The sequence below is a fragment of the Lynx rufus genome, unplaced genomic scaffold (assembly GCF_022079265.1).
Source record: "Lynx rufus isolate CCGP_SWC_20201006 ecotype Redwood Valley unplaced genomic scaffold, mLynRuf1.p SCAF_24, whole genome shotgun sequence".
NCBI lineage: Eukaryota > Metazoa > Chordata > Mammalia > Carnivora > Felidae > Lynx > Lynx rufus.
The window spans coordinates 9,668,773-9,695,703 of NW_025814839.1; the positions used below are offsets into that span (position 1 = coordinate 9,668,773).

Below are 26,931 nucleotides of genomic sequence, written 5' to 3' on the forward strand. Positions count from 1 at the left end.
ATCCTCTTCCATGTAACTGGCGTTCCTGCTTCCCATCCAAGTGAACTGTGTCTCCACACCAGATTAGAGAGTGCCATACCTCTGCCTGAAACTGTAAATGGCTCCCCATTGCCTCTAGGATGAAGACCAAATACTTTACTGTAGCTGTGCTGCAGGCTTTACGATATGCTCTTCTGCCTATCTTCCCTGACACCTCGTCACTCTGGCTAAGCTGGCCTTTTTAAAGCTTCCTTGTTCTCTCTCACCTCTGTGCTTTTCCACATGTTCTTCTCTCTACCTGGAATACTCTCCAGGCTCCTTTTACTCACCTTTTGGGCGTCATCTGGGATGGCACCCCTCTAGGAGCTATCACCTGACTTCTCATGCTTGGGTTTGGCCTCTCTTCTTTGCACTCACGATTCCCCTAGTTTCCCCCACCGAGCTTTATTGAGGCGTAACTGACAAATAGAAATATGTATTTAGATGTACAGCTTGATGTTTAGGTATACATCTACATTGTGAAATAATCACCACAGTCAAGCTGATATCTAGGCAATGATATTTTGGATATAACACCAAAACAAAGGCACGAAGCAAAGGCTGAAATAGACAGGTGGGGTTGCATCAAAGCTAAAAAAGCTCCTGGACAGCAAAGGGAAGAAGGCAACCTCCAGAATGGGAGAAAATATTTGCAAACCATGTATCTGATTAGGGGTTAATATTCCAACATGTATGAGGAACTCATACAACTCAGTAGCAAAAAACCATGTAACCTGATTAAAAAATGGGTAGAGGGGCGCCTGGGTGGCTCAGTTGGTTAAGAGTCCGACTTCGGCTCAGGTCACGATCTCACGGTCCGTGAGTTCGAGCCCCGCGTCGGGCTCTGGGCTGATGGCTCAGAGCCTGGAGCCTGCTTCCGATTCTGTGTCTCCCTCTCTCTCTGCCCCTCCCCCGTTCATGCTCTGTCTCTCTCTGTCTCAAAAATAAATAAAAAACATTAAAAAAATAAAAAAATAAATAAAAAAAATGGGTAGAGAAATATCTGAGTAGATATTTCTCAAAAGAAGACATACAAATGGCCGACAGATGTATGAAAAAGTATTCAGTCATCATCACCAATCCTCAGGGAAATGCAAATCAGAACCACAGTGAGATATCACTTCACACCTGTCAGGATATCTATTATCAAAAAGACCAAAGATAACAAGTGTTGGGGAGGATATGGAGAAAAGGGACCCTGTCTTTGTCCAGTGTTGGTATGGAATGGAAATTGGTGCAGCCACTATGCAAAACAGTATGGAAGTTCCTCCAAAAATAAACAATAGAACTACCGTATGATCCAGCAATCCTACTTCTGGGTATGACTAGCTTTTTATACCATTTGTCACGTGCTATTTTTGTCTCTTTCCCACTAAGGGTGGAGTTTCATGAAGGCTTGACCAATTGTCTTGTTTCCCATTATAACCCTGGTGCCTAACACAACGCCTGATACAGAGTACTAAATGCACAGTAAATCTTTATTGAGATGAATAGATAAATGAGTGAGGCTCGAGGTCATGAACAATGCCTAAGACATTGATTTGACTCTGTAAAACTTTGCTGGGAATTCAAAGATTCCCAGGAATCTAGAAACTAAAAGCTAGGAACACAGCTCTTGTGTGAGATAGACTCATAGATTTCAGGAAATAGAGGACCGAAATGGGGATTTTAGGAGCATTTTATGGGAATATGGATGAGGGAGCAATTAAATTGGCTGGGAGTTGGGGATTGAAGAAACTACAGGAGAGAAAGTAATACTTAACCTGGACTTTCAGGGGTGACTAAGCATTTGCCAGCCAGGAATCTAAGGATGGGGGAGTGGAGGAAGGATGCTTAACACAGAAGAACATGAAGATGAGGGTGTTGGTGGCACATTTGGGGACCAGTGAGTTGAATGCCTGCAGGGGTGAGACGAAGTCGGTATCAGTTAGGGTGCTTCGGCCTCTGAGTAACACAAAGTCCTGACAGTACTGGTTCAAATATCAGGAAAAAAATTACGTGGCATCACGAGAAGTGAGGAGGGAGGTGGTTCCAGAGTGACTCATCTGGCAGCAGAGTGTCACCAAGGAATTGTTTTCCCCATATTCCCATGTTGTCATTCCAGTGAATGAATTTGAGGCTGTGTTCTCCTCAGTTGACTTAAATCTCTGTTTTTAATCAGCAAGGGAAGTATTGCCCAGAAGCCCCATCCTAGGTCCCATTGGCCAGGCCTGTATCGTGTGCCTGATCAAGTTCCTGGAGAGGGACACATGCCCACCACAACTGACGTAGGCCCAGCAAGATTCACACCTGCTGAGATTTACCCACGACTGAGGAAGGGCATATGGCTGCTCAACACAGGAGCAAAATCAGGGTTGTTTTCACAAGAGATGGGAGGGTCAGGCAGCCAGTTTTGGCCACTGTGGGGACCAGGAGCACCTGTGCTCTGTCCGGAGTCTCAACTACGACTCAGCTCCAGCGCCAAGGGTGGAGGCCTCGTGGGGCTAGAACTCGCAATGGAGAAAAAATTCCAGAACTGGAGATTACGTGGAATCTTACGATTTTTAAATGTTGGCAGCTAAGTTATTTTTTGTTTTTTAGTGTTTTTATTTATTTGAGAGAGAGCGCGTGCTCATACAAGCAAGCGGGGGAGGGGCAGAGGGAGAGAAGGAGAGAGGGAGCGAGAATCCAAAGCAGGCTTCGTGCCCAACACGGAACCCTGTGTGTCCAGGTATTTGTGTCCAGATGTGTATTCAGGTGTGTGTGTCCAGCTCTATGACTAAAGGCTTCCGGCTTCCTCAGGATACTCACATTGCTAATACCAGAGGCAACAGGAATCTTCATGGGTTTCCCACGTTCTTAGATCCTTCTCTTTCTGACTGCCTTTCTGAGGACTTCAAGCTCCAGCATCAGATGTGAAGACAATAGCCTTACAGCAACTGCTTAATCAGCTCTCACAATTGCATGAAGCTAATTCCTTGCAACAGATCCCTTTTGTTTTACATATATTTACATATAGCATGTACACATATAAAATATGTATTATTATGTACATTTAAAATATATGTTATATATACACATGCTTTAAAAATATGAGAAAACTTATCTATCATCTCCTAATGGTTTTGCTTCCCTGGTTGATCTCTTGATACAGGAGGATTTCCATTAGAATAACAACAGCAACTACAACAACAAAAAGAAATACTTACAGAGTGTTTTTTTTAAGTTTATTTTCTTTATTTTGAGAGAGAGAGAGAGAGAGAAAGCAGGAGAGGAGCAGAGAGAGAGAGATACAAAATCCCAAACAGCTCTGCACTGTCAGCACAAAGCCTGATGTGGGGCTTGAACTCACAAACCATGAGATCAAGCTGAAGTCAAGAGTTGGATGCTTAACCCACTGAGCCACCCAGGCGCCAGAATTGTGGAGTGGCTTTTTTTTTAATGTTTATTTATTTTTGAGACACAAAGAGAGAGCACAAGTGGGGGAGGAACAGAGGGAGAGGGAGACACAGAATCCGAAGCAGGCTCCGGGCTCTGAGCTGTCAGCACAGAGCCCAACGCAGGGCTTGAACCCATGAACGTGTGAGATCATGACCTGAGCCGAAGTCTGACGTTGAACCGACTGAGCCACCCAGGCTCAGTGCTTTTTAAATGTTAGTATTGTGCAAAGTACTTTATGTATATTGTCTTATTTAATCCTCACAATCATTCTACAAGCAAGGGCTATAATTCCCATTTTACATGCAAGGGGCATGGGTTTAGCAAAGTCGAGTCACTTGACTGCCATCATAGAGCTACAGGCAGAACATGATGCTAATCTGGGTTTGTCTGACTCCAAAGCCTGGGCTTTAAACCATTGTACCATACTGCTTCTGTTAAATACAAATTCTAGTCAGACTTCACAGTAGGAATATAGTTTATGGATATTCTAAAGTGTGAACATTGGAGTCCCCTCAACTGCAGAGGAAAAGAAGAGAGTGTGCTTGCTTTGGAAATAGGATGTGCCTTGAAGGTCATGATGTCTTTGAGAGTCTGGTTTAGAGGCAAGTGTGGTGTTTTGTTAACTCATAAAAATAGGCCCCCTGCTTGATCTCCTTCTGGAAGCCACTCACGTTCTTTGAACAAACTATGGTATGTGCACCACTGGTTATGCACAGGATGACTTTAGGTATCACTGAACATTGCATACAGTTAAATCACATAGTTATTCTCCTTTCAAATGACTTGCCTACTGATTATAGAGGCAAGAAAATATTAGCACAGTACTAATATGTTTCTAACACCACTCTAACATTGGCTAGTCTACCTTTGAACAGGAAAAGAAAGCAGGGCATAGCCTGAGAGTCTCCAGTGGGCAACCCTACCTATAGAGAATTTACTAGCATCAGTTACATTTGCTTTATCTTTTTGCAGTTACCTTCTAAGAATGGCAAGGAATAGTGTTTTGTGTTTTTTTTATGTCATATGCTAGAATTTTTAAGTTAGAATTTTACTAAAAAGATGTGAGTCAATTTAAGGAAATACTGTAATAGTGCCCGTGGTTTTTGGTGAGCATTAAGGTGGTAAAAAGACTGTGCAGTGGTTGGCTCAACATGGACAACCAATCCAGTGATATTATTTTTATTGTTCTATTCTTATTGATGTGTCTAGGCCCACTTCAAATCCATCATAGTAGCTGCTCAATTAAGTATTTGTTGAATGAATGAATGAATGAATGCATGCATAAGTCCTTCAAGAAGCCTTCTCAGCCCCTGCCAGCTTTAGGGATTCTTCCCATCTGGTAACTCACAACACTTATGGGGCTTGTACTCATTCAGTGAGCATTCAATGAGTAGGTGTGCCTGGTAACAAAAATGTCACAGCTGAATACTGGGCATTTTAATGAGTATATCATGTGACAATGCTTATATATTTTATTATAAAATTTGTATGGTAATATGTACTTTTTCATGTGTAGGCTCTATTTTCCATATCCTAACCATAAAGCCAAGGTCCAAATGACGTACTGAGAACATTAGAGAAAATAGACTGAGAAAAGAAAAATAAAACAAAAATGAAATGGTGATACAGGTAGACCTGTCCAGTATGGTAGCCACTGGTCACATGTGGCAGCTGAACACACGAGATGCAGGTAGTCTCAATTAAGATGTGCCTTGAATGTAAGTTGCACACTGGGTTTCGAAGATAGTATGAACAAAGAATATAAGATACTTCATTTATACTTCTATGTATTGTAACATGTTGTAATTATATTTGGGATGTATTGGGGTAAATGAAATATATTATTAAAATGAATCCCATCTATTTCTTTTTACTTCTTTAACCTGGCCAGTAGAAAATGTACACTTACAGATGTGGCTCACATTCACTTCCTGTTGGACAGTGCTAATAGCTAGACTGCTAGGCCCAAAAGGGTAGACTCCTTCTTTTCTTGTTTTACCGCTGTGTTCCCAGAATCTAGCACAATACCTGGACATAGCCAGTGTTTAGTAAGCTTTTATTAAGCCACACTGGACATGTGAATAATGTAATGGGGTGATATTGTGATTCATAACAGCAAATATTTATTTGGTCTTGGTCCCAGTTGCCAGCACTGAGCTCCTAAAAACCCTTGCAATTTGCTAAGAGGAAAGCCATTATGGCGTCTTTTGTTATGTTAATAAGTGACTTGGGACCCTGCCTAAGGATGAGGGCCGGTTGCTGGGAGAACCAACCTAGTGATTGGCGGGTCCTAAGTTTAAGAGTCTCACCCCCACCTCTGGGCGTGGGAGAAGAAAGGGGCAGGAGGTTGAACCAGTTGCCAGTGGCAATGATTTCATCAATCTTGACTATGTAATTAAGCCTCCATAAAGACTCAGAAGGACAGGGCTCAGAGAACTTCTGGGTTGGTGAACATGTGGATATTCGTGGAGAGTGGTGCCCTTTGAGAGGGCATGGAAGCTCCTCGACCTCTCCCCGTACCTTGCCATATGCATCTCTTCTATGTGGCCGTTTCTGAGTTATATCCTTTCATAATAAGCCGGTAATCCAGTAAGTAAAATGTTTCTCTGAGTTCTGTGAGCTGCTCCAGCAAATTAGTTGAACTTTTGATTTATAGCCAGTGGGTCGGAAGTACAGGTAACAATCTGGGCTAGTGACTGGTGTCTGAAGTGGCTGGGGGCAGTGAACCCTTAACTTCCAGGTCCCAGGAATCCTTTTTAAAAGACATAGGGGCTTCAGGGGAGCCTGGGTGGCTCAGTCAGTTAAGTGACCCACTTCAGCTCAGGTCATGATCTCACAGTTCCTGAGCCCCGCTTTGGGCTCTGTGCTAACAGCTTGGAGCCTGGAGCCTGCTTTAGTCAGATTCTGTGTCTCCCTCTCTCTCTGCCCCTCCCTCACTTGTTCTCTCTCTCTCTCCCTCAAAAATAAGTAAACATTAAAAAAAAAGTCATAGAGTCTTCTTCAACAATTAGTTTAGTATACAACTATCATTGCTATTTTTCACACTTATTTTTTTCTGCAAGTCTTCAAGAACTCTACTTTTTTTTAAGTGCCTCAGATAATGATTTAATTTAGATTTAACAAGCCAGTTATTGCAGGTCAATTAAGTGCCACTTTATGATTTAAAACCTATTTATTCAGATTAACAACCATTAAATGGTTTTATTACACCTCTTTTTGGTTAATATTATTTAAAACTGTTTTCAGTTATTTAAAACATCATTTCACATTCATGGGCACTTAAAATAAATCTTTTAAAGTCAAGATGATCTTTTTTTTTTAATCTCTTTGGTCATTTGTAACCTGATTTATTACAGAAGAAGGCACAGATATAATTTACTAAGAAGCGAAATAAGCAAAATATATGTAAGGGTTCTACAGACAATTAATATAAGGTGACTAGTAACTAGACAGAGTTGACTGAGCAGTGAGCTCATATTTAAATATTAGTATTTTTTAAATAACAGCTTTATTGAGCATCCTTTCAAAGTATACAATTCAGTGGTTTTTAGTATGTTATGGAGTTCTGCAACACTTACCATTTTCAATTCCAGAGCATTCCCTTCACTCCCAAAAAGGAAATCCCTTATCTATTCTGGACATTTCATATAGTTGGAACTGTACAATATGTGACCTTCTGTGTCTGGCTTCTTCACCAAGCATAATGTTGTAGCATGGGTCAGTATTTCCTTTGGATTTCTGAAGAATATTTTCTCGTGTGGGTATACCACATTTGTTTATCCAGTCATCAGCTAATGAACATTTGGGTTGTCAAAAAGTAATGCTTTTTAAAAATTACACACTTTATAACAAAAATTTCACATGATGTATATGTGTACTAATAATGATCACTAATATTTGTCAAGCATTTATGTACCACCTGTTCTAAATGCTTGTATGTTTTAGCATATTTATATTCATAAAACCCTATGGAGGGTGGTGGTCACCATGACCTCCATTATTCTTATGGGGAAATTGGGAAGTAGGAAGATTAAGTTATCTGTCTCAAGATAAACACCTAGTCTGTTATTCAAACCCAAGGAAGTCTGACTGCAAAGCCTGTACTTTACTTTTCATTGACAAAATTATTATACAATAAAGCTGACTTTTTTGGGAGGGGTGCACAGTTTCATGAATTTTAATACATATAAATTTGTGTAACCATCACCACAGTCAGAGAACTATTCCATAATCCGAAAATACTCTTGTGTCCCATCCTGACCCATCCTAACAGATAGAGGACGTGACCACTAGTTGACCTGAGAACTAGATCTGGGCAACTGGAGACCCCTTACCTCTTCCTCTGTCCTTGAAATGTGAGTTCCACCCACAGTTCCCACAGTAAAAGCCATTTTGAAAAACATAGACTATGTGGACCAAATCTGTCACTGAATCTTATAGTTAAGGCCTCTGTATAAACTTTTAAGGTTTTGGTGGCTAGTGTAGGGATCTACTTGGCTTGGGGCCACCGAGAACAAGCCTCCTAAGTGAGTTCCCTCACTTACTAAACATGCCACCTGCCACCAGACAATCTAGAGTGTCTGCCTCTTTAGCCTCTCCTTGTCCCCTGTGTCCAGGGACCAGTTTGCCAACCAAAACTAAAACTAACCCCATGGCACCCACTGATCTGTCCTCCATTCTGTAGTTTGTTGGTTTGTTTGTTTTCAGAGACTGTCATGCAAATGGAATCGTATACTAGGTAACTTTTGAGACTGTCTTGTTTCACTCACCATAATGCCCTTTAGATTCGTGCAAGTTGTTACAGATACCAATAGTTCATTCCTTTTTCATTGCTGAGTAGGATTCCATTGTATGTCTGTGCCACGGTTTGTTTATCCAGCCACTTAAAAACAATTTTTAATTGAGGTGTAACATTCAAACAGAAAGTACACAAATATATGGATATAGATTGGTGAATTCATGAACCCACCCACGTAATCACCTCCCATATTAAGAGCTAGAATCTTGCCTGTGCCCTAGCCATGCCTCTGCGCCCTCTTCCAGGTAACTTTCTGTTTTTACTTATGTTTTTATCTCCATAGGCTATTTTGGCCTGTTTTTGAACTTTATAGAAATGGACTCCTATGAAATTTGCTCTTTTATCTGGGTTCTTTTGGCCAATATTATGTTTGTGAATCTTATTCATGTAGCTTTGGTTTATTCTCTTTTTTTCTAGAAAAATATAGAGGTTTATTTATAATTGTTATAAAGTTGAACTGCTGAAATGTGTTAACTGAAACATTTTGACTTGCATTAATGCTTTATGTCCCCGCATTTATATTAAAAATTCACGGGAAATGAAAATGGAAAAACTGCCAATACCTGATTTCTGTCCCCTATTTTTCCACTTGGAATCATATACTTTGGTACCTTTTGACTCCATGGGAAAAAAATATCTAACGTTCAGAACTACCAATAACTGGAAGAAGAGAATTTTTTTTTTTTAAAGAATGAAATGTTTTCCATCATAGTGGATTCTTAAGCATGTTCTCCACGTATGTGGCATGCTAGCTGTGTGGCTTTGGGCATAATTGTTACATGTTTGGCATGGGTAGCACACAGGTTGGTGTCTTCAAAAAGGCCCACCAGAAGGCCTCACTTGCCTCCTATAAAGCACCAATAGCTGTGCTTTGGAAGCGCAGATCTGTTTTGAAGTCCTGAGCAATTTCTTGCACCAGATGCTGGAAAGGATGTTTGCAGAGCAGAAGTTCAGTGGACTTCTGATAATGTCTTATTTTGTGGAGTGCCACAGTACCAGGCCAGTTACGATGAGGTTTCTTCACCCCTCCAGTAGAGGGTGCACTCTTACGAGTGGCTTTTGTAGCTAGTTGCTTCCTCGGTGCTTTATCACCAGTAGATTTATAGGCAGACTGCTTTGTACAAGCCCTGGTATAGAGACCTTACCCTCTTTTTTGTCTGGAGCTCAGTGAGCTAGAGGCACTGGCATTAGATAACCATGGCAGTGTGGTGGTGTCAGTTAACCGCTGTAGTTTATTCTTAATGCTCCATAATATTCCGTTTTAGAATATATCACAATGTATTTCTTCATGCTGCTGCTGATGGACATTTGGGTTGTTTCTGGTTTGGGGCTATTTTGAGGAGTGGATTTGCTGGATGATAGGGTATGTGTATGTTCAGCGATTTTAGATGATACCAAACACTTTTCCAAAGTGAATGTATCAATGTTCATTACACTTACAGTGAAGGAGAATTGTAGTTACTCTGTTTCTTTAACAACACTTGATATTGTCATTTTAAAAGGATTAAACTATTTTGGCATGTATACAGTGGTGTCTTATTGAAATTTTCATTTGCATTTCCCTAATGAATAATGATATTGAGCACTTTGTATTTCCTGATTATATATTCTTTGTGAGGTGCCTGTTCAAGTTTTTTGCCCATTTAAAAAAACTGGGCTGTCTCTTTTGTCAATTTGTATATTTGTGTATATTCTGGCTATGAGGCTTTTGTAGTTATGGGTATTGCAGATATCTTCCCCTACTCTGTTTGCCCCTTCATTTTCTTCTTGTTGAGGTGTTTTGTTTTGTTTTTTTAATTGTGGTAAAATACAAATACATATAATTTATTATTTTTACTGTTTTAAAGAATACAATTGAGTGTCTTCATGTGCATTTATTATGTTGCTTAAGCATATCACCACCATCTGGTTCTAGAACTTTTCATCACTCCAAGAGGAAATCTATTAAGCAGCCACTCCCCATTCTTCATCTCCCCCCCCCCCTTCCCTGCCAATCACTAATCTACTTTCTGTCTGTATAGGTTGTCTGTTTTGTACATTTCCTATAAATAGAATCACACAATATGTGACCTAGTGTGTCCGGCTGCTTTCACTTAGCATACTGGTTTTTAGGTTTATCTAAGTTGTAGCATGGATTAGTACTCAGTTCTTTTGTGAGTCATTAGGGAAATGTGAATCAAAACCATAAGGAGATACCATTGCACATCCACTTAGATGACCATAATAGAAAGAAAGAAAAACAAATAGTGAAAGGGAAGAACAAGTGCTGGTGAGGATGTGAAGAAATTGGAAACTTTGTATATTCCTGGTAGGCACAGCCACTGAGGAAAACAGTTTAGCAGTTCCTCAATATCTTATTGGTGAATTTAATGAACAGAAGTTCTTAATTTTAATGACATCAAATTTAAGGATAATTTAATTTGGAAAGTGTTTTATATAGGTCCTGTGGAAACAATCTTCACCTATTCTAGGTTTGTCTTTCAGAAGCTTTATCGTTGTACCTCTACATTTAAGTCTACCATCCACCTGGAATTTATTATTGTATGTAATTTGTGAGGCAAGATTCTTCCCCCCACCCCAGTGTGGATTTCCATCAACTGAGTTTTCAAAAATAATGTCTTTCCCTACTGCACTTCAATAATGTCTCTTGTAAATCAGGGTAAAGCTTGGAGTGATGAAGAGTTCCAGAAACATATTATAGGTATGTTTCTGGACTCTGTATTCTCTTCCACTGAGCTCTTTGTTTCACCTTGCACCATTACCCCACTGTCTTAATTATTGTAGCTTTATCATAATTGTTTTCTAAAGTTTTTATTTATTTATTTAATCTCTACACCCAACATGGTGCGTGAACTCACAAACCTGAGATCAGGAGTCATGGACTCTTCCAACTGAGCCTGCCAGGCACCCCTATCATAATTCTTAACATCTGGAAGCTTGAATTTTCCAATCTTGACATCATCAAGATTGTCACGGATATTCTTGGACCCTTGTTATTTCCATGTAAATTATAGAATTAACATATCAATTCCAACAAAAAAAGAAACCTGTTGGGATTTTGACTGGGGTTTTGTTAAATCTGTAGCTTAATTTAGGGAGAATGACTTTACAATGTTGAGTCTTCTAATCCGTGAACATTATTTATTTCTGCATTTATTTACGTCTCGTATCAGTCAGGGTTCAGTGAAGAGACAGAAACCAGGCCAGTAATTTGAACAGGGGAAAGTTAATATGAAAATGTGTTAGCTAGTACAACTAGTAAAAAGGTGGGTAGCTAGTTCAGACGGTAGAGGGTAACTCTAAAGAGCACAGAAGAGCGACTGGAGAAAGCAGTGAATAAGTGAAGACACTTGGAAACTTAGAAGGACTCCCCCCTCCTCATTGCCAAGGCTGAGATTTGGACCCTTTGGAGGTGTGGCTGCCATGGAAACATACAGTCCATTAATGATGGAGAACAGGAAGGTGTGGGTGCAGCGGACCTGCAGGAGTGGTTTTAACTGGGTAGAGGGAAGGAGGAGGAAGTTGCCAGAGGCATGGGCTGAACAGCTGGTTCTGTAGGACTTGTGATGTGGTGGGTAGCAGTGGTGGAAATGGGCATCCTTAACTCATTCCCAGCCTCAGAGAAGACATTTTCAATATGTCACCATTATGTATGATGGCTTTGGTTGTTTTGTAGCTATTCCTTATCAAAACTGACTTAGATTGTTAAAATTAAGCAATGAGTATTTGACTCTTTTCAAATCCTTTTCCTCAACTATTGAGAGGAACCTTTTTTTTCTTAATTTTTTTTTTTTTGGTCCTTCGTTCCATTAATATTGAGGGTCTTAGTGATTTCAGACATAAAACAAACTTTGTACTCTTGGGATAAACCAAAGTTGGTCACGATATAACATCCTTTTTATGTAAGTACTGCATTTGATTTCACAATATTTTGTTTGGGAGTTTTGTATCCGGGTATGTGAAAGAGATTGGACTGTAATTTTCTTTTCTTGTAATTTACTTGTCAGGTTTTGGTATCTGGGTGTTTGTAGCAAGGTCATGCTGACCTCAAAAAGTGAATCGAGAAATGTTTCATCTTTTTATATTTCCTAGTAGAGGTTGTGTATGTCAGTGTTACATCTTTTTTAAACGCTTGGAAGAACTCACCAGTGAAGATACCTGGGCCTGGAGATTTCTTTGTGGGAGTGTTAATTACAGATTCAATGTCTTTAATAGATACAGAAGTATTCAGATTTTTTATTTTTCTTTGTGTCAGTTTTGGTAGGGTGTGTTCTTCTAGCTTGTATGGTCCCATCTAAATCGTCAAATTCTTTTGGCATAATGTTGTTTATAGTACTCTCTCCTTAATATTAACGATGGTAAGATTAAAAATAATATTATCTTTTCAATGCCCATAAGCTCTTACTTGGCAGTTATCAATTTTTATTAGCCTTTTTGAAGAACCAGTTTAGAGTTTTCTTGATTATCTCTATTGCAAGTTTTCTTTTTATTTCATTGATTTTTGCTTTTATCTCCATTATTTTCTTCCTCCTAATTTCTTGAGTTGATTTATTGTTCTTTTTTTAACTTCTTGAGGTGGATATTTATATTATTGATTAACATCCTTGTTTCTTTTCTGGGAGATCCATTTCAAGCCTTAAGTGTTTGTTTAACAAGGGCATTAGCTACTTTCCATACTTTCTATCTTATTCCTAATAAAGTATTCCTAATTTCCTTTGTGATTTTTTTCCTTTTTAAAAAATATTCATTTTTGAGAGAGAGAGAGAGAGAATGACAGAGAGAGAATGAGGCGGGGGGCAGGGAGAGAGGGGGAGGGAGGATCCAAATGGGCTCTCTGCTGACACCAGAGGGCCTGATGTGAGGCTTGAACTCACAAACCCCGAGGTCATGCCTTGAGCCGAAGTTGGACACTTAACTGAGGGAGCCACCCAGGTGCCCCTTGTGACTTTTTTTCTTAATTTCCGAGCAGCCTTTAAAAGATTTTTAAGTTGTCATTATTGATTCCTCCATAATTACATTGTAGTAAGAATATATATTCTGAATGATATTCATCTTTGCTATTTGTTTACATTTGTTTTATGACCCAGTTTTCTAGTCATTTTGGGCCAATGTTCCATGTGCACTTGAAAGAATGTGTCTTCTATTATCATTGGGTGCAGTGGATGTTTCCCACTGACTTATCCCGTTTCATTAATCCCCCTTTTTTTTTTTTTAAATATTTATTTTTGGGAGACAGAGAGACAGAGTGCAAGCAGGGGAGGGGCAGAGAGAGAGACACACACACAGAATCCGAAGCAGGCTCCAGGCTCTGAGCTGTTAGCACAGAGCCCGCCGCGGGGCTCAAACCCACAAAGCGAGAATCATGACCTGGGTTGAAGTCAAATGTTCAACCGACTGAGCCCCCCGGGTGCTCCCCCCCCCACGTTTTTTTTAAAGCTGTGTCCAGTCTCTTGCTAAACAGTCCAATGTTAAACAAGTCAAGTTCATTAATCATGTTGCTTAGATCTTTATACTCCTACCAATTTTTTTGTCTGCTTGTTTTATTAGCTCCTGAGAGAGGTTGTTAAAATATTCTACTATTATGGATTTGTCTACTTTTCTTTTTAGATTTTTGATTTGTATATTTTGAAAGTATGCCATTACGTGCTTACGAATATAAAATTGTTATATCTTCCTGGTGGATTAACCTTTTTACTGGAGTTTTCCTCTTTATATCTAGTTATGCATCTTGCCTTCAAGTTCACTTGATTTGATATTGGTATAACTATATTGCCTTTCTTTTAGTTAGTGTTTTATTTTTTTTCTTCCTTTTACTTTCAACCTTTTTGTGTCCTTATGTTTAGGGTGTATCTCATATGAGCAGCATATAACTATTTCATTCTGATATAGTCTGACACAGTAGGTCTATTAATTGGAATATTTGGTCTATTTACATGTAATATAATCACTGATATATTTGGTTTTATATCTATAATATTACTATTCTTTCTATTTCTACTCCCCTTCCCCCTTTTTAATCTTAATTTGGACCAATCAAAAAAAAAACTTTTAAATTAAACCAGTTTTTCTTTATTAACTTATTACTTATACCTTATTTTAGTAATTACTCTGGAAATTAAGACATTCCTTCTTTGTTTATTTGAGTCTAATGTAAATTAGTATTTTTACCACTTGCCAGAAATTCTAGGGCTTATTATACTCTATCTTCTTTCTGCCTTTTGTGTTTTTAATTGTATTCACTTAAATGTGCATGCACTTAAGAAACCATAGGATGGGCACCTGGGTGGCTCAGTTAGTTGAGTGTCCCCACTTTTGATTTTGGCTCAAGTCATGATCCCAGGGTTGTGGGATTGAGCCCTGCATCGGGCTCTGTGCTGAACATGGAGCTTGTTTGAGATTCTCGCCCCCCACCTCTCTCTCTCTAGCTCCCTCCCCCTCTCCCTCTGCCCCTTCCCTGCTCATGCTCACTCTTTCTAAAATAAATAAAATGGGAAAAAAATCCCACAGGGAATTCTTGTTAATATTTTCCATATTCATTTAGATTTACCTCATACATATTTTTTCTGTTGCTCATTAGTCTTTCCTACATTTCTGTCTGGGATCATATTCCTTTTGCCTATAGAACCCTCTTTAGTATTGTTTATTTCACTTGTATCTTCTGGTGGCAAATTCTATCCTTTTTAATGTGTTTGAAGATATCTTTATTTCACTTTCCTCCTCGAAGGTTATTTTCAGGATGTGTAGAATTCTAACTTGGACATCATTTCCTTTCATTGCCTTTTTGCTTTATCAAGTCCGTTGAGAAGTCAGGTCTCGTATCGTTGCTTTCATTCTAGACTGCTTACCTAATACAGCACAAATGGGGGAAAATTGGCACAGTGTTTTTGGATCACTTCCCATTACTTCCTTTCCTGGGAAGGAATTGTTTTGGACCTTCAACTCCTAGCTGTTCTGACCCCAAATACTAGTTTTTGTCTCCTGCCCTCCTGAAGCATCCTAACCACTCTGATGGCTTCTATGCCTTTTAGCAGCTGCCCTCTGCCCTGCTTCTGAGATTCTCTCCCCATGATGCTTAAGAGTCATCAGTGCCCCAAGGGAAAAGGTGATGTGCCCAATGTCAGGTGCATCTCACTGAACTTCCTTTCTTTCCAGGATTTTTGTACAGCAAGTCTTGGAGGCACCCTGGGGCTTTCAAATAGAATTTTTGTGTGTTTGTGTTCGATCTGGCTTTTCTGGTTTTATGTGGTGGGAATGTTGGTCTGCTCTATTACTCCATCACAGGTGCACTTGAAGGTTCCATAATTGTTTTCTTCTGAATGCTTTCTCTCACACACTCTGCATTTTATTTATGGTTTCTCTTTTCTGCATGTTGCTTCCCAAGGCTGCTGGTCTTGCAAAACAGGCTGTGTGTTCAGTTAATTGGTGTCTCCCGTGGCTGTGCAACATGGTGGCCCTGCAGTTTACCCTGTAAAGCCCAGCATGACTTGGGCCCTAGCTTACCGCCTCAGTGCCACTTTCTGTCCTGTCACCATTAGGAAATATGCTTACAACCCAGAATGGGCAAGAGAGAGAGATCTTCTTCAGGGAGGCCTTGCTTAATGCCTCGGCCAGGTGGTTTTAGAGAACTCTCATTAATGCCCTACATCATTTCTTTTTAGCTCTCCTCACAAATGTAATTTTCCATTGATTTGTGGGATTGGCTGAGTAATTTATCTTTTCCCCTCCAGAATGTGGTTGGAGCCATGAAGACAGTGACCTTGTCAGTGTCATTTACACGGTATCACCAGTGTCCATCATAGTGCCCAATACACATTTACTGAATTAACTTGAAGCTTGTAATGATAGGAGATGAGAAGGAGGGGATGAGAATTAACAGTCACTAAAGTTTGACTATTTATCACCTTATTTAGTTTTGACCTTACCTCCTGGAGGCAGACAGTGTTGCTGTCTTGCATTGAGTAAACCATGGCTCAGAAATTCTGTTATTTTCCTAAAGTCACACCTTTGCTAAGTGCCTGATCTAGAATTCAATCCCAGGACTTACTGGTTCAAAAGGAACCCCGACTCTGGATTGTTAAATACTTCTCAGCCTTCCATGCTTTTTGTATTTCTTTACTGACTTTTCAATCTTTATCTGATACTCATAGAATGCTAGGTTATGTCAAGGGCTTTTTTCTGAAAATATAGGAAAACATCAAGAAGAGAAGCTGACAGTTTTTTTCTGTTACTTCAAAAACAGAATGACATGCCTTTTATATTTCCCTGGAAAGATTATGTGGGTCAATCTAGATTGGTGGTAAACTTCCCTCAAATGGCCCACTTGAGGAGGAAACATTAATTTGTTTAACTTCAGTTACAAAGAAGTACCTAGAGTCATAGCAATAACTATTATTTATTGAGCACCTATTGTGTGCTATGCACTACAATGGGCACAACCCATACCTTCTCTTCAATCACTAAAACAGCCCTGGAAAGTAGTTATTGTTATTTCATATTGTACAGATTTGGAAACTGAGACTCAGAGAAGTAAGGAAACTTGCCTTTACGAAGTTTTAGATCTAGAATTTGAACTCCTTTGTGGACTTCCATAAAGACTGCTTATCATTACATACGCTGCTCAAGGCATCAAGCCTGGAACACAGAAGGGGCTTAATAAATGTTTGCTTTTTTCAGGTTAGTAATGATATGGTGAGCCTCTGAGGAAAAGGTCACAAAGTATTATAATGAAGCTTCCTTGTGTCTTGCCAGGGAACGTGAACAGCATCTCCAAATTGACCCCTTGGAAAGCCCCAGAGCTTCTGAGTCATGACAGCTTCCAAGTGTCAGGTAAGGATCATATTGGTCTCAACTGCAGGCTGTACTCTGCTATTTGCCACCAATATTTTCTGGTTGCAGATGTTATTGATCTGACAGTTTATTTCCCGAGACACATTAGTTCAAACTGATGTGATATGAAAGTCTCATCCTAAGGAAATTGGCCTTGTGAACGGTTATCCTCTGGGAAGAGCATGCTGCACTTATGACTTGACTAATATGATGAAGAAGCTGCAAATACAATTAGCGGGCCTGGTTGGTGATTCTCCAATAATGATGTTTGGGGTATATTATTGGTTTAGCTGTAATTGAGCTTAAGATGATCTGAAAAGCTCTAAACTGGTGTGAAAGTCATTCACAGCTTTGGCTCAGTGTAATGTTCATGCACGAGAGTGGGGAGGGGGGCTGCTGATGACATTTGGGTGTGCAGAGACTGGGGGGTGCGTCCCTGGACAACTGTGGCTTGTCTTTCAAATTCTGTTTTCTTTTAGTCTATCACTAGTAAGATGAAGACTTCTTCATAATCTTCTGCCCACTCCCAAATCCCATCCCCATCCTTATCATTTGGAACTTACTACACATTATCTAACTCTCTTCTTTCTCATGCAAGTATAATTTGTCTGGTGTACATTAAAGTCATCTTTATTAGTCAAGATAGTTAACCTTAACTGCCATAATAGACAAGACCAAGTGGTTGAGCATCATGAAAGTATATTTCTTGGTAAGAGAAAGCCTTGGTCATGGGTTGGGGAAGGCTATCCTCCATCTGGTGACTCAGGAATCTAGATTCCTTCCCTGCATCATCTCAACATGTATTTGTTGGGAGACAATTCTCCCTGGATTTCTTGGGTTCTCAAATGGTCTTTGTTTAGGAATGATTGAATAGCAAACCAAAGGTAGAGACCTCTCTCTTCCTGGAGACATCCCAGGGTGAGTAAGTTCTGTCCTCTTCCTGGAAGATATTTGCTTATATTCGGAGGTGGTAAACCTAGAGATAAGCTCTATGTGCCAGAGACATTTACTTCCTTTCCAGGGTAAGGAGTAATTTCTATCCAGAGAGGAGGACAGGCAGGTTACCAGCAGCTTGATAGAAACTCAGAGTCAAAACTCAGAGTCAAACCCGAAGTTCAGTGTTCTTCTCCAGTGGTGCAGTAATCCAAGTACAGCAAGGTCACACTGCCCACTCCATGCTGTTATCCAGTGTCATAAATACACATTCTCCTCTTTTCCCATCCAAACCCCTTTCACAAGGGGCTGTAATGGGTGCCAAGTAGTTCCATGTTGCAACAGAGAATTATAATGCAGTTGATAGGTAAAGAAGGGGCCAGTTACAGGTCAGCTAATGGTGAGGGGACCCACTTGAGAGTTTCTTCTCTGAGTTATTAGACATTGTTAAAATTAATACTTGGCTGCTCTATGATTATCAATGTAACTCTTCAACAGTGAATGCAGATATAATACTATGCCAAATCCATTATTTAAAGGATGTCTATATTGAACCATAAAGTGCAAAAGATTTCTTAGTAAGCTCATCCAAGTCCACAAATATTTTTTGTGTGCCTGTTTCATGCTGGACACCAGAGCTACACTGCATCTGAATGAGACAATATTGCTGTCTTCGAGAAGTCTATGGCTTGGTGAAGAACTCCTTGTCTTAACTACCATGCAGAGTCAAATTTTCTTACATTAGGCTAGGTTAAAGGAATATACATCTGTTATGAAATCTACCCTGATTCCTGCATTTAATGGTTATGGTTACCTGCCTAATTTCTGTAAATATTCCTCTACTTTCCAGCTCTGTTCCTCAATCCTCTCCCATTCTATTTACTTGGGCTCTACAAGCTCCTTAATAATTGAGTAGGGGCTAAGGCGCCTGGGTGGCTCAATTGGTTAAGTGTCCGACTTCAGCACAGTTCGTGATCTCATGGTTTGTGAGTTTGAGCCCCACATTGGGCTCTCTGCTGTCAGCACGGAGCCACTTTGGATCTTCTGTCTCCCTCTCCCTGCTCCCTCCCCGCCACTTCAAAAATAAATAAACATTAAAAAAAATAAGTAGGGGGCATGCATGTCAAGACTTCTTTGGTTGCAAGTGATAGAAACTCAACTCCCAACTGGCTCAAGCCACAAAAGAGGATTTTAGTGGGTTCTGTGAGTGAACTGTCAAAGGGAGCTCTAGGTGCGGCAGGATCCAGAGGCTCAGATAATTTCAGGACTCAGTCTTTCTCTTTCCATTTCTCTTTTACGTTTTCTTCTATGTTGACCTTTTCCACATGGTGACCACAGCAGCTCCATTCCACGTTGTCTTTGCAACACTCACCTTGAAGATGAAGAAATTCTCTGTACTTAAGTTTAAAAAAAATGTCTAGGATTGAATCAATCATTCTGATTAGGGGGAGGAGAGTTTTCTGGCCAGATCTAGGTCACAAGTTGTTATGGCAGAATTGTGACTCCCCCAAATTCATATGTTGAGATCCTGAGCCCTAGGACCTCTTAAGGTGAATGTATTTGGAGACAGGGCCTTTAAAGAGGTAATTAAGGTTAAAGGAGGTCATATGAGTGGGCCCTAATCCAGCATGACCGGAGTCCTCATTAGAAGAGGAAATTATGACACAGACCCACAGAGGGTAGACCCCATGAAGACACAGGGAGAGGAAGTATATCAGCAAGTCAGGGAGAGAAGTCTCAGGAGAGCTCAGCCCTGCCACTGCCGTGACCTCAGACTTCCAAAACCATGAGAAAGTCTCCGTTGTTAAGCTACCTAGTCTATGCAGCCCTAGAAAATTCATACAGATTCAGCCTTGAACTCACGGTGGATTTATTTAGTACCCCTTGAACCACGCTAGAGAGGAGGAGTGGTTACTCAAAGGAAACCCAAAGAACTATTACTACAGGGAAGAATAATGAACATTTGGTAGGGGAAAAAAAAAGATTGTCTACCACTGGGTCAAATTCATAGTTTTTGGACATATGTGATGTGTCAGGCCTTAGGAGCACCTCATACCTAACACAACAACCCCATGAGATAGATGCTATTATTTTCCTCATTTTACAGATAAGAAAACTGAGGTCCACACAGGCGAAGTGCATTTATCCAAGAACACGCAATTAGCAGGGAACAGAACCAAGATTGATATCCATATTTGTCTAGCTGCAAAACCTCAGCTTTGTATCACTATGCTGGAGAGCCAGTGACCACTAGATCCTCCTGCTTTTCTGTTTCCAAGACTGAAAAACTCTGGCTTCAGGCATGGGAAGGAAGTATGTTAATATGTTAATTAAGGAAAATTCACAGTCTGCAGAATTCACGAGTCCACTTTCGGAACTGTTTCTGATCTGGGTGAGCCTTTGACCCATTCCAGTTAATTAACATTGCAGAACATGAAGTAATTGCTGTTGTTCCTCAAAACTGGGGGCAGAAAAACACCCAGCGGCCTGGGCCCACCCCAGCCCTGACTCCTGAGGCTAAGGATCAGAACGCCAAAGTCTTACAAGAGGACACAGTCAAGAAATTCCTCAGTTCATCTGCTTCTCCAATCCTCTGTGTTCATGATGTGTTCTGTTCCGCGATTAGCAAGGCAAGCCTGCTATCTGAATTGGGGGCATAAAGTCTACTGCTGAGTAAGAGATCTGTCCTGAATTTTACAAATAGGATTTCTAGTTTGAAATGCAGGCTGATATTTGAATGTTTCATTAGGAAACAGATTCAGAAAGTATCAGACTAATACCTGGTCATCGTATTTTTTCCATGTAGTTCTGATAGTTCTGTTGAAACCAATGGTGACCCAAACTTGTAAATCCTGCTGGTCTTTGTTAGGACTCCGTGGGTGCAAGAAAGGGCAGTCCATTCAAGCCAGTTCACAAATAGAATTCAGGGGTCTTTGTCACTGAGTGTCTATCATCTGAGTCCATGAGGTGATGAAGTTGTGTAGAAAAGCGGAAGTTTGTCATTTCATTTTTTTTTCAATAATTATACAATTTCAGTTATTAACACTTTTTTAATGATTAAGTTATCATCCCTAGCATGAATCCTTTTCTGCCATGGCAGCTTCCTGGTGGTTCAGTCTCTGTGAAGGACCCCCTGAATTTTGAATGCCCTTGAATGGATTGCTGGTTCTTCCAACCAAGAAATACTGTCAAAGAGAATCAGTCTTTCACCAAATGTCTGACCCTGGTGCATATGCAGTGTAATCCAGCAGCAAGCGGTCAATTGAAAATCTTGCCCAAGATGCGGGATTCCTGATCAAAGTGGTGCTGAGACATGCTTAAAGAACAGAAGAATCACAGACGACCCGAGAGAATCAGGTGGTCTTAGAGCCATATTCAGCTGGACCTCCCAGGGTCCACCACACCGGCTGTTGTGGCCACTGTTCTGGTCGGTTGATGCCTGTATCACGCTGGTTATTCAATATTTTGAATATCATATCAACCCCAAAAGAGTTAACAGTTGAAGAAAAAAAAAAAAACGACAAGGAAAGTGACTCGGTGAGCACTTCAAAAGAGAAAGATTTAAATATCAAAAGATTCTAGCAGGCCTTAGGAAAAAATTGGTGAAGCCCTTGAATATTTTTTAAATGACCTTTTTGCTATCATACTGTGAAAACCAAACCTGAAGTGAAGGATTTTGTCACAAAAATTACACGAAAAAAAACTCACTACTTAATACATTTTTCGTTCTTCACAAGAATTCATGCATAGTTGAAATGGTAGCCTAAATTTTGTTATGTTGGTAAGCTCAGTTTCGTTTTTCAAGCTAAAGTTCCAAATCAAAGCCCTTTTTTCTCCCATGATTTGCTATGAAAATTTGGGCTCAGTATTAAGTGAGTCATTCTACAGGTCTTCTAAGACCAGGATCGATTTTCTTCTGGGGGTGGAGGGCAGGGAGAGTCCCCCCTGTCTCTCATGGAGCTGCACAGTCTTCCCTTCTGCTCCTTGCCATGATGACTCCATTTCCCTGCTTGTTGTCACATCCGTGTTCCCTGCTCACTCATGGTGTACCTGCTAAGTTAGCCATGTTTTATGCCATGCGTCTTCTTTTCCCAATCATCCGTTATTAGACTGGTGGTGGCCCACGACGCAGGGGTAGCTGTTCCGTAGCCTGGCCAAGGATGTAGACTTTATAAAAAGGACATGAGGTATACTAATCAGACTCACTCTCAGGAATCTCTAAGGAATATAGTCAGATTTAGTCAGATACCATGATGACCCGATAGTGAATCGACACAACATAGAATCCCTGAGGTCATGATGGGCCAAATGCAAGCTTCAGGAGCAAGAGTGAGTCATCCAGCAGGACAAAGGTGATAACTCAGATTCCAGACTCCTCACCTAGTGGTCTTCCACCATGTCATGCACACTGGGCAGCTATTTGTCCTTCTTGCGGTAACAGTACCCCACATTTTCTCAATCCATACAATTTGGGTCGAACTGATCCCATCAGATCTAGAGTCATCATGTGACCCAGGCCCTGGCCAGGCAGCTCATTATGTGCCCTCAGCCATAAGGATTGGTTAAGGGATGGGCACATTGCCCAACTTGGGCCAGTAACATTGAGGAGAAGGACCTCTGGGTAAAGAGTTAGGGAAAGCACACCCAGCAAGATGTGCACCTGAAGCTGCTTGCAACTCTCTTGTTGAGAAATGAAGCAGCCTGCAGGAGATCAGGCAGGTCCTGCTGACGATGTTTGAGCTGCTGGATCCTGCCATGCCTGAAACTGGCAAGACTCCCTCAGACTCCCAGCCAGCATTTCTCCTGTTTGCTAAGCTAGTTTAAATTGGGTTTTATGTCACTTGTTACCAAAACAACCATAGCTGACACAACATGCGTATTTGATTATGATAACAGTAATCCCTGGTAACCACTTCAAGGTACTATTCCAGCTCTCATCGCAACCGATTCTTTCAACAACCCTGTGAGGCACACAGGGCAAGGATCTTGATGAAGATTGATGCCAGGTGTAGGGGGCTACAGCAATGTTTTCTCGAGCACTTGGAAAGTATAGGGAGTGAAGATTGCTTTTTGAGAGTTACACCATGAAGTCAATATACTATAGATTGAAGCAGAGCAATGCAAAGTCATGTTAAAGAGATAGGATGGCTAGGCCTGCAAGACTTGTCTGTCATGTGATTGAACTTATTAACATATTTGAAGAAAGGCTGTGTCCATCACGATCTGCCACAGAAGCCTGGAGGACAGAGTTGCAAATGCCAACCTTGAATGCAATCACTACAGCTTGTTTCAGTGGAGAGGGAGTCTTGATCTTTGAATATCTCTTGTTCCAGGGGCAAGGCTAGGTTTAGAGAAATGCTTTCAGCTGCAAGTTGTGGAAAATCAGAGTGATAACTATGGTCAATTAAAGGTGGCTGAAACTTTCTTTCCATCCTCCCATTAAGAGGCAGGGTCTCTTTCCCCTTGAATCCAGGCTCACCCGGTGACTTGTTTCAAGAAGACGGAATGAAGTAGAAGTGGTATCGTGTAATTTCCAAATGCTCAGCTGTGAAAGATCTGCAGCTTCTACTTTTGCACACTTGGAAGACTCTCTTTTGGAACCCAGCTGCCATGCCGTGGAAAACCCAAGCCATAGGGAGAGAGGCTGAGCTGTTAGCTGACTGCCAGTCATGCAAATGGGCTGCTTTGAGCATTCCTTCCAGTTGAACCTCCAGATGATTGCCGCCACAGTCAGCCCCAAATGGAGTAGAATAGCCACCCTGCTGAGGCTGGTCAACTCACAGAATCACGACAAGTAATAAATGGTGGTTGTTTTAAGCCACTAACTTTTGGGGTGATTTGTAATAGTGCAACAGAGAACTGAAACAATAATGGCTTAAGCAATAAAGACATTTAATGAACTTCCTTAGTAGAAATTCTGGATGTAGGAAGTTTCAGTTTTGGTGTAGTAGGTCAACAGCATTGTCAATGATCTAACTCTCTTTCTTCCTTTTTATTCTATAATCCTTAGTAAATTGGCTTTTCGTCTTCCTCATGGATACAAGATGGCTGCTGCAGCCCCAAATATCACATCCACATTTAAAGCAGAAAGAGGGGGAAAGAGTTAGTACTTGTGAGCTCTTCTCTTGCCTCTGTACCTTTCACTAAGAAGCCAGATACCTTTCCAGAAGCCCCCCAGATGACTTACCATTATGTCTCATTAGCCAGAGTTGATTACCCTTAGTTCCAAGGAAAGTGAATGTATGTTTATCCAATCTCTATAGTGTGAAACAGCCATGGGGAAGGAGGTTGACAGTGGCCTTTTGGCAGCAACCAAAAATCTTTACCACAAGATAGATACAGATATTGTTGCCAGTCGACTTGTGATAGTGATGATTCCATCTGAATTATCCTTTCCATGAGATGCTTGTTTCCAGCCATTTCAGTCTATTGCCACTAAAGACTAAATGAATGCATCCATCTCTCCTTGTCCCAGTTTTATTCATCAAGAAACCATATTCTTATTTATTTCCCCAGGCTGGTCTTCTTACCAGGAGAGAAAATACTGGTTGCATAGCTTTTCAGAACCAATCTCTACAATAGTAATCTCTCTTTGCAAATGAATACGTTGTCATCTGGTTTATACATCAGTCTCAAAGTGTGGCTAATGTGAGTCTAACCCAGAGGGATGATACCTCTCTCGGTGTGTTGAAAGAGCCAGGTTTCCATTGTTTGTAAGGATCTGGATACAATCACTTAACCTTCATGCTATCACATGAATCTCTTTGGGAGACAGCTTGATGATGGGGACAGCTTCTGATGAGGACACAACTGACACCTGAGCAAAGACATCTGGAATTGTTACAGAGATGAGAACGAATATGGCTGAGTGGTCATTGGTTCTGCTCCCTACAGAAACACAGAAACCCTGGTGACTTCAGGCTGATGGAGATGTTGAGCTCACCACCCTGATTTTATGATTCTATGCTGAATTAAAGCAATCTGTCTCATTAGCCCCAAAAGATCAGTGTCATGGTTAAGAACATCATCAGCTCGGGGCATCTGGGTGGCGCAGTCGGTTAAGCGTCCGACTTCAGCCGGGTCACGATCTTGCGGTCTGTGAGTTCGAGCCCCGCGTCGGGCTCTGGGCTGATCCCTGTTTCCGATTCTGTGTCTCTCTCTCTCTCTGCCCCTCCCCCGTTCATGCTCTGTCTCTCTCTGTCCCAAAAGTAAAATTAAAAAAAAAAAAAAAAAAAAAGAACATCATCAGCTCAAGTGTGCCTATTAGCTCTACCTCATATCGACTGTGTGACCTTGGGCAAATGTTTTCCCCTCTGTGAGCCTCAGTTTCTTTATCTGTAAAATGGAGACAATATTCAAGCCTCTACCTTGCAAGGCTGCCATAATAGTTGACAGGTGCGATGTATGCAAAGTGCTTGGCGTAGCATCTGGTTGGACATGGTCCTCACCAAGCAACAGCTATTTTTATTTTTACACATCTTATGTCCAAACTGGAGGTTAGAAAACCTGGTTACCCACAGCCGTGCTGTCTTCCTGCTTAAAGGCCCTTTTCATATGCTCAGTAATGGTTCAGGGGGTGACAGTGGTACCCAAACCACCATGGTTGCATTGAATTGGATAAAGAAAAGATATGTAAGATGTGCTCCCTAGGCTCAGAGAAGTTCTAATGCGGTTGGAGAGGCAATACATAAAAACATGAAATGGTGGGGCACCTGGGTGGCTCAGTCAGTTAAACCTCTGACTTCGGCTCAGGTCATGAACTCACAGTTTGTGAGTTCGAGCCCCACGTCGGGCTCTGTGCTGACAGCTCAGAGCCCGGAGCCTGCTTTGGATTCTGTGTCTCCTTCTCACTGCCCTTCCTCTGCTCATACTCTGTCTCTCTCTCACACAAATAAATAAAACATTAAAAAATTTTTGATAAAAACATGAAATGGTTAAGTACCATGTGCAATATACCAAGATGAGGGGGTAGCCCTGAGTGCAATAAAGGCTGAATCTGTCTTGCTCGTCCTGTCGTGGTATAAGTGGAAATAGCAGCAGACTCAGAGTCAGACAGCTTTCCGTGGACACTCCCCACCCCAGGCTTGGTTGGATACCACCCACTGACCTAGGATATCAGCAGTACTCACCACTGAAATGTAATTGTTCACTTGTTCAGTCTCTCCTGTTAAACTGGGAGCGATGGAGGACATTCATTCATTCATTTACTAATTGATTAAGCAAATATTTACTGGGTATCTGCTATGTGCCAAGAACTGTTCCAGGAAATGAGAACAAGACAGCCATTGCCTGTATCCTTGAACACCTCATGGAAAGCTGCACAGAGAGACAAGAGACAAGTAAATATGTGGTTATATACAATGTTGGGTGGTGGTAAGCACTGGGAAAAAATAGAAAGCAGGATAAAGGGTGTTGTAGACATGGAGATGTACCACCCACGTCTCCCATCGAGGAAGGACTTGCTCAGCAGCTGCAGGGAGAGTGGTCAGCAGATAGCCCCCACCTGTTCCTCCTCAGGGTCTGCCTGAGCTGCAGAGAGCCACCTTGCCCAAGCTCACACATTTCCCAGGGCAACCTGCATCCCGTGCCTCAGTGAGGTGTGGGGTCCAAAGGCCTGGCCATTGCCTCCTGACTCCAGACGCACTGGTGGGCCATATTGCTCGCAGAACTTGTCGCCCGGGTGGATGAAGCTATGTTGAACTGATGTCATAGTTTCTCTTCCGTCTTTTATCCACACCTGCTTTCCCCTCTACACGACACACTCCATCTCTGTGTTTGCTTTAGGAGAATCCAACACGTGACAAGGTGATGGAGTGTCATGGCAGGGGAGGGGCTTGCAAATTTGGATAAGGTGAGTAGGGAAGTCCTGTCTGAGAAGGTGACATTTGAGCAGAGGCAGGAGGTTGAGGGGTCAGCTGTGTAAAAATCTGGAGGAA

The 26,931-nt window shown here is 41.1% G+C and overlaps 1 pseudogene; it reads right to left on the reverse strand.

Moving 5' to 3' along the window:
* Positions 1-8,955: 8,955 nt before the first annotated feature.
* LOC124518490 (histone H3.3C-like) lies at positions 8,956-26,705 on the reverse strand (annotated as a pseudogene).
* Positions 26,706-26,931: the final 226 nt, after the last annotated feature.